The 18,850-nt window shown below is 37.7% G+C and overlaps 1 protein-coding gene, 1 long non-coding RNA gene and 1 pseudogene across 4 annotated transcripts in view; 2 read left to right on the top strand and 1 right to left on the bottom strand.

Moving 5' to 3' along the window:
- The window catches only part of SORCS2 (sortilin related VPS10 domain containing receptor 2), a 1,216,578-nt gene that overhangs the window by 1,031,161 nt on the left and 166,567 nt on the right, over positions 1-18,850 (bottom strand). The window lies entirely within an intron of this gene.
- LOC141518116 (uncharacterized) lies at positions 2,675-8,110 on the top strand. Its single transcript, XR_012477091.1, has 3 exons — positions 2,675-2,732; positions 3,635-3,784; positions 7,761-8,110. It is a non-coding gene; the product is annotated as an uncharacterized LOC141518116 (long non-coding RNA).
- Positions 15,091-16,762, top strand: LOC141518115 (E3 ubiquitin-protein ligase NRDP1 pseudogene; annotated as a pseudogene).

Raw genomic sequence — 18,850 nt, 5'->3', positions numbered from 1 at the left:
TAGATAACACAGTGGTTAGAGTGCTGGGTCTGCAATTAGAAAGATTTGAGTTCAAATTCAGCCTCAGATATTGATGAGCTGCTTGAGCCTGGCCAAGTTACTTAACCTTTTCTACCTTCCTTTCTTCATTAGTAAAAAAGAGTTGGAGGAGAAAAATAGGAAACCATTCGAGTACCTTGGCCAAGAAAACCACAAATGGGATCACAAAGAGTTAGATGAGACTGGAAACAACTCAACAACAAAAAAAATGTACACATAGGTGGGTGGGTGTGTGTGTGTGTGTGTGTGTGTGTGTGTGTGTGTGTGTCCATACACACTAATAGGGAAATGCTTGGACAAAGGACATTTGAAACAGTTCATGTTGGTAGCTCTGTTAACCAATCCCCCCCTTTTCCTCCCTCCCCCACAGTCTCCAAAGAGACACAGCCCTTCTGTGTGACATAGGATTCCGTTTTCAGCAACATTACACTTTTCACTGCTTCATTCAGTCCTGTCTCTGGGCTCTCCACTGCCAAGGCAACAAGGAGCCAAGCCAAGAACTTGTAATCATCAGGACAAAACCTGAGACGGGAAGCCACACAGACGCAAAGCTCTGGCTGCTGACCGAGGCCCCGGTGGAGATTCTGATCATTTGTGAAAATGAGGCTCCAGCCCTATTACGAGGACATCAACAAGACAGGGAGATGACAATCACCATATTGTTAAGAAGGCAAAAGGCCACTCTTGGCAGCTCCCCAATGCTGGGGGGAGGGCTCTACAGTTTGCCTGTGTTCAGGGTGGGGACAAGGACTAGACCCAAGTCCCTACTCTCATCAAAGACTGTCAGAAAAGGGTGCCAGAATAGACAGTATTGAACCAAGAGTCTTCCGACTTAGGTACTGATTCATCCCGGATGTAAAGCACAATGACTAGCAAATAGTAATTAATAAATTAATTAGATTAATTATAATTTAATCCTATAATGCTATTGTAATTATATAATAATTTAATTAAATAAGTAATTAATAAATTTTCTATCAATGTGACGCTCTTGGTAAGTCACTTGATTTCCATGCTTTAGCTTCATTGTCTAAAAAAATAGGGTCTGCCTTCCTTGAATATTGGGAGAAACACACATTCTAAATCACAAATGTGAGCTATTATCATTTGTCTTGCCTTCATCAAAGCATCAATGGGAACCAATGCCAATGGAATGTAATATCCATTGCTTAGCCTGGCATTCGAGGGCTTCCTCAACCTGACTCCTACTTGTCTTTCTGCTTTATCTCACACTACTCCCCTTTATATATTCTGTGTTACAGGCAAGTTATTTGTAATAGCAGTTCCCTGATTGTGTTATTTATGCATTAGTTCACAAAAAGTATTTACTGTACAGCATAGCTCCCTTCTATTATTTTGTGCATGCTGTTTCTGATGATTGGAGACTATTTCTCCTCTCTCTCTCTCTCTCTCTCTCTCTCTCTCTCTCTCTCTGTTGAAATCCTTCTTTCTTTCAAAGACCTGCTCAGGTGTTACTTCAACCCAAGATACCTCCCTAGTTTCCTTCAACTAAAGTGATCCCCAAACCTCTGCTTGCCCCCTCCCCTAAGCACTGCTCACATCATAATGTGCAGAATCAGGATTTCTGTATTATTTTCTCTACCAGATTGAAAACCAGAGAATAGGGACTTTGTCTGATTCATCACTAAATCTACCCAGCCCAGCACAAGGCCTTCACTTAGTGGGCTCTGAGGTATAGGAATATAAAGTTAGAAAGACCCTCAGAAAAAAAAAAATTAAAGGAAGACCCTAAGAAGCCTAAAATCCAACCCCTTTATTTTACAGATAAGAAAACTGAGGCAAAAGAAAGTTAAGCAACTCACTCTAAATCTTCCCAAAGTAGTGAACAATAGAGACTTGATTCAAAGCCAGGTCCTTTGTTTCCAAAGTAACTGCTTTTAATTTTATTTACTAAATTTAAATTGTTAAAATATTTATAAAATTTAAATTTATTTTTATTTATATTTTTATATTTATATATTTATTTTCTACATGCTTATAGTTTATATTATATATTAGAACATAATATATTGCATATAAATATACATATATATTTGCTTTTATATTTATATATTAAATTAAATTTTATTGAATTTATTTAATGTTCATATATATTGCATGTCTATTTCAATAAAATAGATTTGACTTGAAATCAATGAGAATAAACTAGATTATTTGAAATTTCAGGCTATAGTGAGGCTCTCTGCAGGGTTGAGGGAACTTTTGGGATAAATAAGAGTTAATTGAATGATAAAAGGACACTACTCACTGATATTCAGAGATAAAAAGTTCTCATGATGGTTCAAGTATAGGCACTCCAAATCAGAATTAGTTTGTGAAGCATATGGAAAAGTCTGCATTTAAAATTCTCCAAATAGGTCCTTAGGCAGTTCACTCAATGGATTAAGCACCAGTCTGGAATCAGGAAAACCTGAGTTCAAATTCAGATACTTACTAGTTGGGCAACTCTGGGCTAGTCATTTAACCCTATGTGCTTCAGTTTCTTCACCTGTAAAATGAGCTGGAGAAGGAAATGGCAAACCACTCTAGGATCTTTGCCAAGAAAACTTCCAATGAGATCACAAAGAGTTGGACACAACTGAAACAACTCAACAACAACCAACAAAACAGCAGCAGCAACAGCAACATCAGCAGCAGCTTTTCCCTTGAGACCCAGAAAGAAAATCAAAAAGGTACTGATGAATATTGTTCCTTAGAATTCTGCTTCCATTCTACCAAAGCCTCCTACCCATCACCACCACTACCCTACTACACACACACCCCCCCCACACACACACACACACTTGCCAGGTTTTAGGGAAGGGCCTCTCCTTAATCAGCTATATTTGTCCTTGGGAGAAACTGCTCCAGGTAGTATGACCTACCCAACCTTGTACTTTCCTGGTACAGACTTTGAGAAATCAAATTACCTCCACCCCAGGATGAAGCTGGAGGATTCCCACCCAGTAGGAAGCCTTAGGATTTAGAGTTGAAAATGACCTTAGACTTCATCTAGTCCAAGAGTTCTTAATATTTTTTTGTCATGGCCCTCTTATCAGAATAATGTTTTTAAACACATAGAATTTTTTAAAACTTCCTTTGAAATAGTTTATATATTATATTTAATATATACTATTTTATAATCAATCCTTTAATTTTATATTTTATTTTCTATTTTATATAATTATATGATGTATTATAGTATATTATAATTATTTATATATCATGATATATAACCTATTTCAATGTACATTTTTGTAATCCTATGTATTTAAAACATTATTCTGAGAAAGGAGCCACAAACTTTTCATATACATATTTGTTATATATAGTGTACAGTATATATGTGTTTAAATATAGACATTTAAACACACATATATACACAGGCATAAATGTATGCCTATACATACACAGAGACACACATTTATTCATCATACATCTGTATGTTTATATACACACACACATAACATGCATGTTTCCTAGACCCCAGAAACCTGACAATGCCACTACTTGGCCTGTACCCCAAAAGAAAACTTAGAAGGAAGAAATAAGTTTTTAAATGCAAAAATATTTGCAGCAGCTCTTTTCACCATAGTTAAAAAGTAGAAACTTAAGGAACAATTCTATTGGAAGACAGCTAAACAAGCCACAGTATATGAGTCATAAGAAATTATGAAATGAGTAATTTCAAAGGAAACTGGAAAGACCTTCAGAAGATGATAGAGAACAACAGTTACTCTGTAAGGTAAGTTCTTGGTGGCCCCATTTTGCAGATGAAGAAACTGAGGTAGATAGAAATTAAGCAACTAGAGTCACATAGTTACTAACTGCCTGAGACAGAATTTGAACTCAGGTCTTGCTAATTTCAAATGCAGTTCTCTATCCACCACATCACATAGATCTGCCTTTTTTTTCTTTAATGTAGATTTCTCAGTTCTTTCTCAGGAGGACATTATTATACAAGATGACCCATTCCCCCTCCAAAATTAATTTCCATCTTTAGAGTACCTGAAGGTCTAAAGGTCTACAAGGTACTCTCACCATCTACTATTAAGGTGGATAACGCAAAGATCCCCATTTCACAGATGAGGATATGGCACCTTATACAACTTAGTAAATGGCAGAATTGACCAAGGGAGGTCCTCTCAAGCCCAACCAAGGTCAATAATCAATGCAAGGACAGAACATGTCTTCAGATCATCTTGAGCTTCTTCTTGGGCTCTTAAATGGACAATTGAATTCCAAAAAAAAGACCATCCTGGCCATCTCTTCCTTCCCTTACATATGGACTCCCAGCTGGATGGGTTTGTCTATAAACAGATGGTACAATATCCCCTGAAACCTTCTCTTTTATTGGCTTGCAATCATCTTCACCACTTCCTAGGCTCCTTTTTAAACAAGTTTCCTTAGATGTTTACAGAACAAATAAAGGGGGAACCACAGACAACCTCTCTCAGTTAAGGACCCAGCAGGGACATTTATTATCACTTACCAGCACCAGCCCTTCTCCCACTGAGCCCACTAATTGTAAGCTCTCCAAACCCCAGCCTTGACTGGCTCTTCCCCACATTTAATCTAATCCCTCCTTGTTTTCTTTCCTCCCAAAGTACTTAGGTCCTAGAGTGTTGGAGAGAGAAGGAGGGGGTGCTTTTCAGGAAAATCTGTTGTAATTTTGCTCTAGTGAGCTTAATTTTTCCCAGAAAAAAAATGGCAGTTTCATCACATGTACAATGCAACCTTCTTTTCTTCATTCGAGAATCCTATGCTTGGAATAGGGATATCTTGATTTGAGTCCTGGAAGAATCACTCTCTTGGCCTCAGTTTCCACAGCTGTAAAAGGAGGATGTCTCCTGTTAGCTAACTCATGTTTGTTGTAAAGAAAGTATTACAAGGCTCCTAAAGTGCTAAATAAATGCTAACAATTGTTATTTAAGAATTAAGTAATAAGTCCTCTAAGGAGTAGTTAAAAGATACAGCAGTATAGTAAAAAAGGGTATGGTCAGAAGTCACTAACTCTAGTCTCAAATCAGCTGCTTAACGATCTGTGCAGTAACTCCTTTGGATCTATGCCTCTTCATCTGTAAAACCAGATGAGGGGAGACAGACTAAATCAAACTTAAGTAGAAATGAAGAATATTAAACTGTACATAAAGATGCCTAAGGGTAGCATTTTTGACCTAGAATACCACATTTACACATTATTGATACTTTTGTATTTTGATTTATTTTGTAAAATATTTTCCAATTACATTGAAGTAGTATGGCAGAATGAATAAGATGCTGACTTTGTGGTCAGAAGACCTGAGTTCAGATCCTATCTGTCATTTCCTGTCTGCATGACCTCTAGCAAATGACAAACTCTCTCAGTCTCAATAACCTCCCTTCTAAATGAAGGGCTTGGATCAAATGACCTCAAAAGTCCTTTCCAGTTCCAGATTTCTAATCTTACAATCCTATGTTCTTGCTATTAAATAAAATAAAATAAAAATTATTTCCATAAATTTAAAGAGAAGCTAGCCCAGAGGAAAAGAAAAGCACATTTGGTGTTCTCCATTATTGTTTCTTGGCACAATTGGACATAAATACTCCAGTGGTGGCATGGATAGCATATTAAGTCAGGAGTCAGGAAGAACCGAGTTCAAGTACAGTCTTAAACACTTCCTAGCCATGTGATCCTGGTCAAGTCATTTTAACCTCTGCCTCAGTTTCCCCTTCTGTAAAATGGGAATAATAACAGCACTTTTCTCCCAGGGTTGTTGTGAGGACCATATGAGATAATAATCATACAGCATAAGCACTATATAAATGATGGTTATTTTCTAGAGTCAGTTGGTAGGTTCATATTGCTCAACAATATTTATGCATACGGGGGATCCTCTTAAAACCCAATTCCTACAATCTGGTCTCATGCAGTAATATATGGGTCTTTATGAGATTTGTTGAGAAACAGTCATTGGAGTGGTCTACTGGGAGACTTAGACAAATCGAGGCTTTCATAAAATTCCCCTCATCCCTGACAAGTTCTCACCCATGACCCTCTATGAAAGGAGTCTTCCTGGTTGTGTGTTTAATATGATCAGGACATTGTTATCTCAGTAGAGAGAGACAGCACTTTTTCCAAAATAGCATGAGTTTTTTGAAGTCTGTGTTCTCTACTTAGATCGCCAAGGGATCTGATTTTGCATTGCACGCTCCCTGCATAATCCTTTCATTTTTCTATTTTGTTCAAATAGTTCTGGTCTCCTAAAACATTCTTGATGTACAGTTCATTACGGATACCTGGAAACAGGCTAGAAGTTCAGCTCATTCCACTAAATAAAGAGAAGTAATACAGACTAGAACATGTGAACTGGGAGACCTTGGAACAAGGCTCTTTAGATGTTAGAACTGGCAGAAAACTAATAGGCATAACTATTAGAGCTGGAAAGGGTCTTCAAGTGTAGAATGTGGAGTATCTGGGCTGGATAAGATTTTTAGAACTTAGACTTACAGGACCTGGGAAGGGTTTTAGGATAGATAAAAGAGCAGAAAGGGACCTCAGAACAGAACCTTACACATTTAATAATAGGAATTTGTTGAAGGTAGACTGTTAAAGTTGGAAGAGATCTTAGAACCTGGAATTTTAAATCTGGCAGGTATCTACCCTAAGAGATTGACAGTGGCAGGAGACTTTAAAATGGTCCCTAGAAACACATTAATTTATGGTGGGGAAATGAAACAGAGGTGGGGAAGAGATCTAGAAATCTGCCTTATAGCTAGTTTCACCAAGCTGTTATCAGACCAACTAATTTGTTTTCCAAATGAGAATCTCCAGGGGATAAAAAAAAATCTCTGAAGGGTCTATGCCCTTTGATTTTCAAATCCCTGTGGCATCTTTGGGGATGAGAATACTGCCTCTTAATAAGGCTGAGTTAGCCTACACACAGGTCAGTCAGCTCCCCCAGAATGGTCTGGGTCATCCAGATGGTGACAGACTCCCATGGCTACGCAGGCTAATGAGCCACACAAAAAAGACACAAACACAGCCTTGCAAAGATATTACCTTCCAAGGCAGGAAGTATTCCAGCACCCATTAGAAAGACCTGATATCTCATCAAGGGGAAAGAGTTGTTGAAGGCTTGTGGGTTAGGGTTCCCCCCCCCCAGACTAGAAAGGGTGGAGGAGGGGGTCTGGTACAGTTCAGAGCAATGACTAGTTCTTTCAGAGTGCCTGGAAACAGACTGTCATTGAAATCAGAAGAATAGAAAGTGTGAGCTTCTCCAGTCTCCTCAAGATAAGACTTTTCCCACTTCCCAGCTGGTTTTTTTTTTTTTGGATGTGCAAATAGACTTTGTTTGTTCTTTGATAGGCCCAACTAGTTCAGCCCCAACTACTGTTATCCTTGAAGTGCTGATAAGAGATTCTAAAATATGCTAATACCCAAGAAACTCCCCAGAGTTATAATGAAAAGCTTTACATAAATTGTGGTGGGCTGCTAAGGTCTGGGGTTTGGGACTCTTAATTCACAGCAAGGCTTATTCATATATTGTTGATGGTTTTCTGGGTAGCTGTGAGGGAGGAGGCACTTTGCAAATCTTAAAGTCCAATCTAAATTTGAACATTGTTAGTTATTACTAATGTTGTTGCTGATATTATTGTTAGTACTGTAGGTGATGTTATAATCAATTCCCAGACTCTCCCTGCTTCCAAAGCCATTTTTTTCACATTACTATTTCTCCCAGGGAGGCTTAAAGAGTTGAGAATCATTCCACCCCAGGATCCCAGAAGAGTAAGAAATACAGGGACTCATTCATTAATAGAAAGATGGTCAAAGTTTGCTCAGAATGGCATCCTCACCTACAAAAAGAGACCTGAAGATAAGAAGATATCATAGGCAAAAAAAAAAGTAACAGAGACAACAATAGATATTAGCCCAAAAGCTGTAAAAGTAACAAAGAAGCCTGGTTAGTCTTCTCCACATGGTTTACAGTGGAATCTGAAGAATCGTTGGATGAAGAGAATGGATGGCATCTATACTGGTAAAGGAGGGACATATATCACGGAAAGGCCAAAGCTCACTTATGTTTTACTTGTTTAGTCATTTTTTCAGTCTTGTCCCATTGAAAAGGTGGGGAATCAGAATAGAATCCCAAAAACTCTGATGTAAAACACCTACATGGTACAATTAGATGGCTCAGTGGGTTAAGCACTGGTCCTGAAATAAGACCAGAGTTCAAATCCAATCCGTTTCTTACTGGGTAACCTTGGGCAAGTCACATAACCCTGATTGCCTCATATTCAGGGCTATCTCCAGTCATACTGATTCATATCTAGTCACTGGACCCAGATGGCTCCAGAAGAGAGTGAATTTGGTGACTTAGTCCAGCACCCCCTCACTCAAATCCAATTCCTCCCTGATGTCATGGTCTTCAAAAGAACAAAAAAAAAAATATTAACAGTGTGGCACACACACTGTCTTGTAGGTATAAACATTAACTTTGGAGGCAGAGGAGGCTAGAGATATATGAGAGTTAGCTGCAACCATCTCACACAGAATTATAAAATCTCAGCATAAGGAAAATCAATGCTTGATTTATTGTTCTGTTGATGATCTAGACTTAATAAAGTGATGGGGAAATGTTAGTAATTTGTATTAAACTTAAAAGTATGTCCTGGATACTTTATTTTGGAATACCAAGTTGTTAAATGTTCAAATTCAAATCCTGCCTATAACTTAGAGCAGACCATTTAGCCTCTCTAGGCCTCAGTTTCCTCATCTATAAAGTGAAGGCATTCAAGTGGTTGTCTTTTTAAAATCCCTTCCAAATCTGTGATCCAAATATAAATGTGAACAATAGACTGAATCGGTTACTATTTTCATAAACATAAATGTGAGACTTATAATATTGACAAAGTTGAGATCAAATCAATTGATTATGAAAATACCTAAGCATAGGCCTGTGAGCTAACTTCTTGACTTTTACTTAGAAAAATTATTTTACCTACATTTTAGTCTCATCTAAAAACATGGGTGACAATGGTTGCTAATTCACTGAGCTCTTCTATGGATTAGCTAGATAATTAGAGCACTACATTTTGGACTTTTAAACGTTTCATTAAAACTCCTGAATACCATCCAAAAGGATCAGTGCAAATGTAATTACCCAATTTTATTTTTATGTGAAGGACTTTTTTTAATAATGGTTCGCATTTATATTGCATTTTATGTTTATAAAATATAGAAATAAACCCCCTATCTCATTTAACAGGCATGGAAGCAGGATAAATATTAGCATCATAGATCAAGAACTCAAAAGAATCTCAGAGGGCATCTAGTCCATCTCTCCCATTTTACAGAAGGGAAACTGAAACCCTGAGAGGGGAAGTAGATTTCCTCCAAAGTCAAAATATGGACTTGGAGAACAGTGTGTGTACCATACTAATGATGATGTCTGTCCTAAGTTTTCCAGTAATATTATGACATGAGGGAGGTGATGCTATGACATGCACATGAATTGAATTTGAACTCTGCTAAGTTACCAGTCTCACTTTCTCCTCCAGAACCATCTGGATCCAGTGACCAGGTATGAATCAGGATAACTGGAGATAGTCCTTGATGGGAGGCAATCACAGTTAAGTGACTTGCCCAAGATCATACAGCTAGTAATGTCATTCCCATTTTGCAAGTCAATAAATAATAATTCACAAGGACATTGGATTTAGGTCAGAAGTCTTGAATTTAAATCTTGACCTTAGGTTGGACTGGCTGTTTTCTAAGTATCTTTATTTAAAAGGATCCCTCTTTTATTAATTAAAAAGAATCCCATATCTTCCATCACGAACTGCAAAGATAAAGAGGTAGAGGTAAGCATACAATGCTCTTCCTCATTTTTTCCCCTGGGAGAAGAAACAACTACCAACCTATTCCCTGCAACCAGAGTAAATCAATACTACTGAATGACTAAGAAGCTATTTTTTCCCTCTCAGTCAAATGTCAAATTAAAGACAATCAATACAAGCATAATACCTTTCCTTCAAAAACTACAGGTAATCTATTGTATGAACTAAAACTCTGTAAAATTAGACTCCCTTCACCAGAGGGACACACTCAGCCTCAACTATGTCTTGCCAAACCAAGGCAAAAATGAATTACAGGTCATAACAATTAACAAGACTTCATCCTTGAGAAAAGGAACAGTAAAACAAATTCCAAATAAGGCCCATAGTTTGAAGGATTATTTAATCTCTCCTCATATGTCAAGCTATGGCTCATATTTAAATGGAATATGCCCCTTCCCCCAGTGGGGTAATTCTTTCAAATATACTATTAGTGATATAGGAAATGTTTTCCATTGCAAACTTTAACCTGATGGGATTAGAGCATCCAGTCCCAAAACAAGGATTCCAAGTACAGAATTCAGATATCAACCAAAACAATCCAACTTTGTGGAAAGTATACAAAATCAGAGCCACAACATTCAGGTTGTAGCCCCTGGTCATGCTTCTAATTTACCAAGTGAATCTGGGTTAAGTCATTTTCCCTCCTGGGCTTTAGTTGACTAACCAGTCAAAGGAGAAGTTGCCTGTTCAACTATCCTTATCATTATCATAATTGTCAATGACACCAAACTATTTCTAGCTGTTTAGAAAGAGAGGTAAAACAAATTAGGTCCTCATTGACTCAAAACCAGCTAATACAACAGGTCTCATGAGAACCAGAATGAGGAGGAAGCTTTCTATTGTTAACAGAGCAGAACCAACTTGATTCGAAACTGACTCATCCCTTAAATAAAGGGAAGAGGTGCCCATACTAGTTCTGGTCTCTGGCATAGAATTAAGAGGAAGTTACATAAATATCATGGAACAAACATTAGATTGTAATCTGGGTTCAGCTTTTGGGAATCCAAGTATGTCATTTAGTTTCCCATTTAGTTTAGTTTAGATTTCTCCAACTGTAAAATGAAAGTGATAGATCTAGAACTTGGGAAAAAACCCTAAGAAACCATGAGTCTATGATTGCTGTCAACCCAAGAAAAGCCTGAAGAGCCAACTACAAGAAGGAACTTAACATATGATTTGAATAGACCAGAAATGGTAGGACAGATGAGGTGTTCTAATGTGACTTCCTCTCCTCTCCTTTCTTTTCATTTCTCTTCCTTTACTGTCTGTCCTCTTTTTTTCTTTACTCATTCTTTTCATTTTTCTGCCTAATTTGAATTAAGACTTCATGGTCTAATATCTCTGAGAGTAATCTGAATTCAAGAGAGAGATTCTAATTCCATTCCATTTGCAATCATGCTTATGCATCTTGTAACTTCAGAATTACAGTTAAAGATTAATTTGTAATTTATTTGCATGTTTGTAAGAGAGCTAGAAATTTTCCCCAAAATCTCTTCACTTCTCTCAAGCAAAACATTTTATTCATGAGGTTCAGTTCTCCAACTGGCAATTGCCTTAAAAGGTCATGTGGTAAAGAGCATGCTGGCCTCATATATGCTAGAGAAACATGAGCAATACAGTTTTTTTAATTAATTTTATTGATTTTTAAGATCATTTTTGATTCCCCATTATATACTTCTCCTTAATAAATATACAGCCAGTTCTTAAACAAAAAAAATAAACATAGAAAAAGTCAGATCATCAAAACTAAAAAACAAATCAAACAGATCTAATAGTATAGATCATTGTCTATCTTCTCACCCCCCACAATACCCCTAGCCTTCTCTAAAGAAGGGATAGAGGTAGATTCTTATCTCTTCTTTGAGATCAAGTTTGGTCATTATAAATATAGAGCTTTAGTTTTGAATTGATGCTGTTGATTATTTACACCACTGGAGTTAACACATATATTTTTCTAGTTCTGCTTATTCTACTTTTTCCTCAATATGTACATCTTCCAATGTCTCTCTGTATCTTCCATATCCATCATTTATTAATATGGCTGTAATATCCCATTAAATTTGTGTCCCCAAACTTGTTTATCTATTCTCCAATCAATGAGCACAAACTTTATTTCCAGTTCTTTGCTTCTCCACCTAAAGAACTATCAATAAGGCATGTGCGGGTCTTACTATCTTCTTCCTTCCTTCCTTCCTTTTCCCCTTTCCTTTCTTCTTTTTCATTTCTCCTTTTCCCTTTCTTTTATCCTTTCCTTTCCTTTCCCTTCTTTCCATTCACCCATCCTTCCTTCCTATCATTCCATCAGAGAAATGGAGCAACAAGTTTTAAACAGAGAAAGCATGACCATGATTTTGTAGTGGTCAACTTCTGGTATTGTCCTTAAAGGGTTGAGCTAAATGGTCTACTGTACAAAGGTCTCTTCCAACTCCAGATCTAAATATAAACATGCTCTATGTTTTCAGTTCCTCCCATTGATAACCACCTATGGATCTATACCAGTTGGACCCACAACAGGCAGCAGTCAGATCAAGTCAAGAACCAATACAATATGAATTGAGTTGTGTGTGCATATATATGTATATATCTATAAATATATATATATATACAGATACATATATGCTTATTTATATATAAATAAATTTTTTACTGTATATAGACTATCTAATCAAATGGATAGATTAATAAACTTCTCCCTAAAAATCCAGCTTTCATCTGTTATAGTTAAGGTTCTGAGCCCCAGAGATGAGGTATCTTCCATCCCATTATCCTAAGGACATGCTTCAGGTCAGGGAGAGAAAAAGTTATGCTTAAAGGTTAAGGAGGTGCCTCAAGTTTCACACCTTCCTTCCTCTTCTCTATCTTAGCCTTTCCATTTATTGTTATGGGATCTTGAAGCAAGCCACCCACTTCACTTTTCTTTGTCTTAGATTCTTCACCTGGAAAATGGCAGCAATAACTCACACACTACCTACAATCCTCCAAAGTCCTGTTTTGAGAAAACTTTGTTTACCTTAAGATACTGAATGGAGCAGGTGGGTGGCACAGAGCACTGACCCTGGAAGTCAGGAGAACCTGAGTTCAAATTTGGCCTCAGACACTAATTACCTAGCTGTGTGAACTTGGGCAAGTCACTTAATCCCATTGCCTTGCAAAAACCTTAAAAAAAAAAAGATACTCAAGAAATGGGAACTATTCTAGTTCTCTCTCTAAAAACCCTCTCTGCAGTTTTTTGTCTGGTATACTCAAAAGATGTTTGTTCCTTTGAGCATTTTCCCAAGTTTATTGTTCATTTTCTGAAGGAAGCATAAGTTTGAAACAACCTGCTCTGAGTTCTAGTTCATTTCCCTCTAAGTCAAATTCTGTGCTAATACACCAAATCATCACCAGATGATTTAGACTATCAGAGCAATAGAAGTCTGAATTTTCTCTATCAGAGCATGGACAATCAAGAAATATTTATAAAAACACAGCCAGGCTGAAGGAGCCAAGGGCATAATGAAAAAAAAGGAAACCATTTTTGTCCTCAAACAGCTTATTTCCTATTGAAGGAAAGGCAATCTATACATAAAGAAGTATGTAGGAAATGAATGAAAAGATATAAAAGGTAATTTAGGGGTGGACAAAGAAGAAGGTAGCAGCAGCTAGGGGAAGAAGAGAAGCTTCATACAAGTGACCCTTAAGTTGAGTTTAAAGGAGACCAGAGAGTCTAAGAGGAAGCAGTAAAGAGGGAGGGAGAACTTTCTAGGCACAGAGGGAGGGGGAAACTGAGACAAAGGAAGGGAATGCAATGGAGAGTCATGAATGAAAAATGGGAGCAAGGCAAATAAAGCTGGACTTATGAGTTTGAATAAAGAGGATGAATAAATAAATAATAAGAATGAAAAGATAGGATGGAGCTAAGTTTGGAAGAGCTTTAAATTACAAATGGAGAAAATTATATTTGATCCTATAGGCAATAAGAAGTTGCGGACTTTACTGAGTATAGGGAATGCCATCATTAAACTTGTGTTTTGGGAAAATCATTTCATTCTGTGGAGAATGGTTTGAAAAGGGGAAAAATTTGAGACAGAAAAGCCAATTAGGAAGACAATACAATAATCGAGAGGTGAGTAGGGTCAAGATAATGATGTATGCAAGAGTGATTATAAAAAATATAAATCATATTAAAATAGAAATATAAAATCAAATTATGTAAGAAAATGGAATTGATACGAGGCAAGCTGTAGAGAATCCACAAGATTTTGTAAATGATTGACTAATTGAGGTGTTGAAAGTAAAGCTAACTATGACATTGATAGGGAATGCTAGCAGGCACAGCCTTGGAGTCAGGAAGACTCATCTTTCTAAATTCTAATCAGGTCACAAGGCACTAAACTAGCTGTGTGAACCTAGGCAAGTCCCTTAATCCTATTTGCTGAATTTTCCTCATCTGTAAAATGAGCTGGAGAGGGAAATAGCAAACCATCCCACAATTTCCACCAAGAAAACTTCAAATGGATTCATGAAGAGTTAGAAACAACTGAAAAATAATTTAACAGTAATGTTGCTAACTTATGTGTCTGGAAGGATGGTGATGATTTTGAGAGAAAGGAGAGCTCTGGCTTGGCCATATTGAGTTTGAGATGCCTAAAGGACATTGAATTCAAAATGTCCAGTAGGTAGTTGGTAATGCAATAGTGGAACTCAGAAGAGAAATGGGCTGGATATAGGAGTTATGAGTTGAGAGGTGACAAATTCATAAGGACTAAATGAGATCTTCAAGTGAGAGAGTTGAGAGAAGAGAATAACATCCTAGGACAGAGATTTTAAGGAATAGTATAGTAAAAAAGGAACCAAAGTAGAGATATAAGAAGAACCAAGAGAGAGAAGCACCATGACAAAACAGAATAGAGAGAATATTCAGAAGAAAAGCTAGGTCAACAGTGTCAAAACCTATAGAGAAGTCAAGAAGTACATGGATTGAGAAAAAATCATTGGATTTGATCATTATGAGAAAAAGATCAGTTTCAGAGTTTTACCCCATCTCTAGAAACTTCAGGGACCTACCATGATAGGCACAGTGGCATCTGTTCCAGCAGTCCAAGGGCACAAAGAACTCAGAATTCCCCTAGAGTTAGCAACCCTGATTGTGATATCATAGTCATTTCCTTGGTGATGAGGCATACCATGGGAAAAAAGTTTAAACTTCAGCATAACTTGCAAAATGGGTTACTAGATGAAGAAATGGCTTAGCTGGCCAAGGGTTGGGACCTTGTGATCGCAGATTCTGCCCCCACACCATCTACCAAGGCCTGATCTCACTGTAAAGCCATGGGATATGATAGAGCCCGTTTCCTAGGGGATGTGGATGAAGACCTCATCTGCCCCATCTGCCAAGGTGTTCTTGAGGAACCCATGCAAGCTCCTAACTGTGAGCATGCCTTCTGTAACACCTGTGTCACCCAAGGATCCTCTTGGCAACAGACATGCCCTGTGGATGGAAGCGTGGTAACGGTCCCCCACCTACGCCCTATTCCCCGAATTATGAGGAACATGCTGTCCAAACTTCAGATAACCTGTGACAATGCCATCGCTGGTTGCAGTGCCGTTCTTAGGCTTGACAATCTAGTGACTCATCTTATGAACTGTGAGCACAACTCCAAGTGTCCTGTGGCTTGCAAGCATGGCTGTGGCCTAGAGATGTCCAGTGAGGATTTACCCAATCATAATTGCATCAAGCACCTACACTCCATGGTTCAACAGCAAGAGAAGCACATCACTGAACTGGAGAAGATGTCAGCTGAGCAGAAATACCAGTTGGCAGAACAGAAACGAGACATTCAGCTGCTGAAGGCCTATACCCAGGCACTCTACGATGGTAACCCTGATCTTCAAGAACTAGAACATACCAATGAGTTCAATGAGCCCAGACAGTGTGGGAATTCCTTGCAATCAGAAAGGGTGAAAAGCAGGGAGCATGGGATTTCCACCCCAGACACCATACATCAACTAATGATTAAGACTTCAGTAGAAGGTGGCTGTCCAATCCCATCACCAATAAGCTGAATAAAAACACCCCCATAAGAGCAACTGGTCTATGGGCCTGGACACAATAGAGACTGGTCAAATGAAGTAATGCTGCTTTGTGAGTAGTAAGGTCAACTTGTCACTGGCAAGATGGCAGCAGTGGTGAACATATGGATGATGACCAAGGGCCAGAGCCAGGATTTCACATGTTGTGGATTCCTAGCATACAGGAAATGAAGAGAATCCCAGTAGAGCATCAAGTAAGAATGATTCCTGAAAACCCTAAGAAACCATGTCTCTTACCAACCCATCTCCCATTGCCTATAATTAAGCCCTATTTGATCCCTAGCTCAATTGTCTATTCTTTCTTCACTTCTCTAGCCCCTAATAATTAAGATGGAGATATAGATATGGATGTTATTTATGTTAATTGATAAAAGTTAAGGATTAGTAGAAAGGTACTGAATGAAACCTTAACATTTGCTTCTTTAAAAATTTATTTTAAATTTCTGCTTTGTTTACTAAAGAACACAATTATCTTAACAAGAAAATAGTTGTTTCATATTCTTCTTTTAAAGGAAATGCACAGCTAAACTCAATGTGTCTGAGTGGAGAATCATCATAGGAACCCCAATCAAACATGCCTACCTCTTGTGACATTGCTTGACCCTCCAGGACCTGACATACCACCATCACCACCACCACCATCACCATGTGATGGCAGCAGGCTTTGATTTTTCTGAAAGGTTAATGAAATCCTTTTGGAAGCTGAAACTGTAAAAATAAAGGAATGAACTGAAAAAAAAAAAAACAAAATAAAAAACATCCCAAGTACATAGATCACTATGCTCCTTTTAGGAGACTTTTTCAAATGCTTTGATTTATTTTTATTCTGTTCCTATAATAAGCATATCATATTTTTCAGTTTTAATCTAAGATCCAAGAAAATCACAAAGCTGGTAACTTCATTTTTTATGAGTCTAGTGGTTCCTTGTTTTTAATAGAAAGGGTAATGTTATTTTATTTTTCCTTCTCATTATAGCACTAATTCAATCCCTTTCATCTGCTCATCCCTTAAACCCTCTCAATTTCACCAACAGGAAAAACAGAATTTGAATGAACTGTATTTGATTATAACTTATCCAGGTTTGACAAGATTCAAAAAATATTTTTCATACCTGCTGCACTAGTCCTTGTGAAGGATTGGAATAGAAATATGGATAACATAGGATCCATGCTCTCATGGAGTTTATAATCAAGGAGGAAAGACAAGTCTCCAAATAGATAGAAAACATGGTGTCAGAGCTGGAAAGAAACTTAGGATGAATCTAGTCCATGTCTTACAATTTACTTATGATGAAAGTAAGGTTCATACTTAAACTGTTTACTGTCAGGCACGAAACCTAGAACCCAGATCTGATACTATCCCCATGCCTCTCCAAACTCACTATTAGACACAAACCATAATATACAGTGGAGAATGGGAAGCACATTAAGAAAGGCACACAAAGAACACTAAAAGAATGATTTAATGTTTAGGCTGAAAATAGAATAAAGGACTAGGTCTTTTAAAAGTATATAGTGAAACCACATTAATCAACTCTAGTTTATTCAAAATAGCGCATGATTCAAAGCAATTCAATAAAACCCACTGGTTTAATTTAGAGTTCACTTTTTCCAGTGCTTGGCTTTCAAAGGAACCAGGTTTACTAGATGGAGGGAAAGGTGGCATCATGGAAAGAATTCTGAACTGGCAAAAAAAATCTGCATTAAATCCCTGCTCTGCCACTTAACTAGTGTTGTGATGATGGGAAAAAAATACTTGAAACCTCTCTTTGTACAAAGCAAGGTGGGAAATGGGGAAGAGGGAGAGGTGATAACACATGCATTACCTGCCTCACAGGGCAATGGTGGGGTAATGTACTTTCTAAGGTTCATGTATACTTTAGAATTTGGTGACAGAACTGGAAATTAGATGATAGATTTAGAGTTGGAAAGGACCCAAGAAATTATCTAGTTCAACCCACTTAAAATACAGCTGAGAAAACTGATTCAAAGTCCCTCAGTTAGTAAGTGGCAGAGCTGGGGGTTGAGTCTAACTTCAAATCTTGACTGCTTTTTAAGACACTAGAGGTTTCATAGGACAAGGAATTTAGATCTTTGTTCAAATTTGACATTAGGGTGGCTAGGTGGCGCAGTGGATAAAGCACCGGGCCTTGGAGTCAGTAATACCTGGGTTCAAATCTGGTCTCAGACACTTAATAATTACCTAGCTGTGTGGCCTTGGGTAAGCCACCTAACCCCATTTGCCTTGCAAAAACCTAAAAAAAAAAATTGATATTAGACAACCAGGAGCTGTTTGACCCCAGTGAGCAAATCACTTGACTAAAGTGTACCTAGGTTTCTCCAACTGTAAAAGAAAATAGCAGTACTCACCTCCCATAGCAGTTGTGTGGATCAAGTGACATAATATTTGTAAAGCTCTCACACAATGCTTAGCTAAATAATTGTCTGTTGTTGTTTTAGCCCTATCCAATTCTTCATAATCCTATTTGGGATTTTCTTGGCAGAGACACTGGAGTGGTTCATCATTTCCTTCTCAGGTTCATTTTACAGACAAGGAAACTGAAAGGGAGTCAAGTGACTTGCCCAAAGTCACACAATTGACTGATGATTGTTGCCCTGCCTAACTGAAGATCATGACATCAAGTGAATGATGACAAGACATGTACATTGTTTTGATAAAAGTGAGAAAGTGTTGTGCAAAGACACCCTTCTCACTGCCTCTTTCAGAACCACCTTCACATAGCTGATAAGTATTTGGGACCACATTTGAACTCGGGTCTTCCTGATTAAAAGCCTGGCACTCTATTCACTGTATCACATAGCTAACCTGCTACATAATTGTCACTAACGGCTTGATATT

This window comes from Macrotis lagotis, chromosome 3, assembly GCF_037893015.1.
Source record: "Macrotis lagotis isolate mMagLag1 chromosome 3, bilby.v1.9.chrom.fasta, whole genome shotgun sequence".
Classification (NCBI taxonomy): domain Eukaryota; kingdom Metazoa; phylum Chordata; class Mammalia; order Peramelemorphia; family Peramelidae; genus Macrotis; species Macrotis lagotis.
This window is presented reverse-complemented; position numbering and strand designations above follow the sequence as displayed.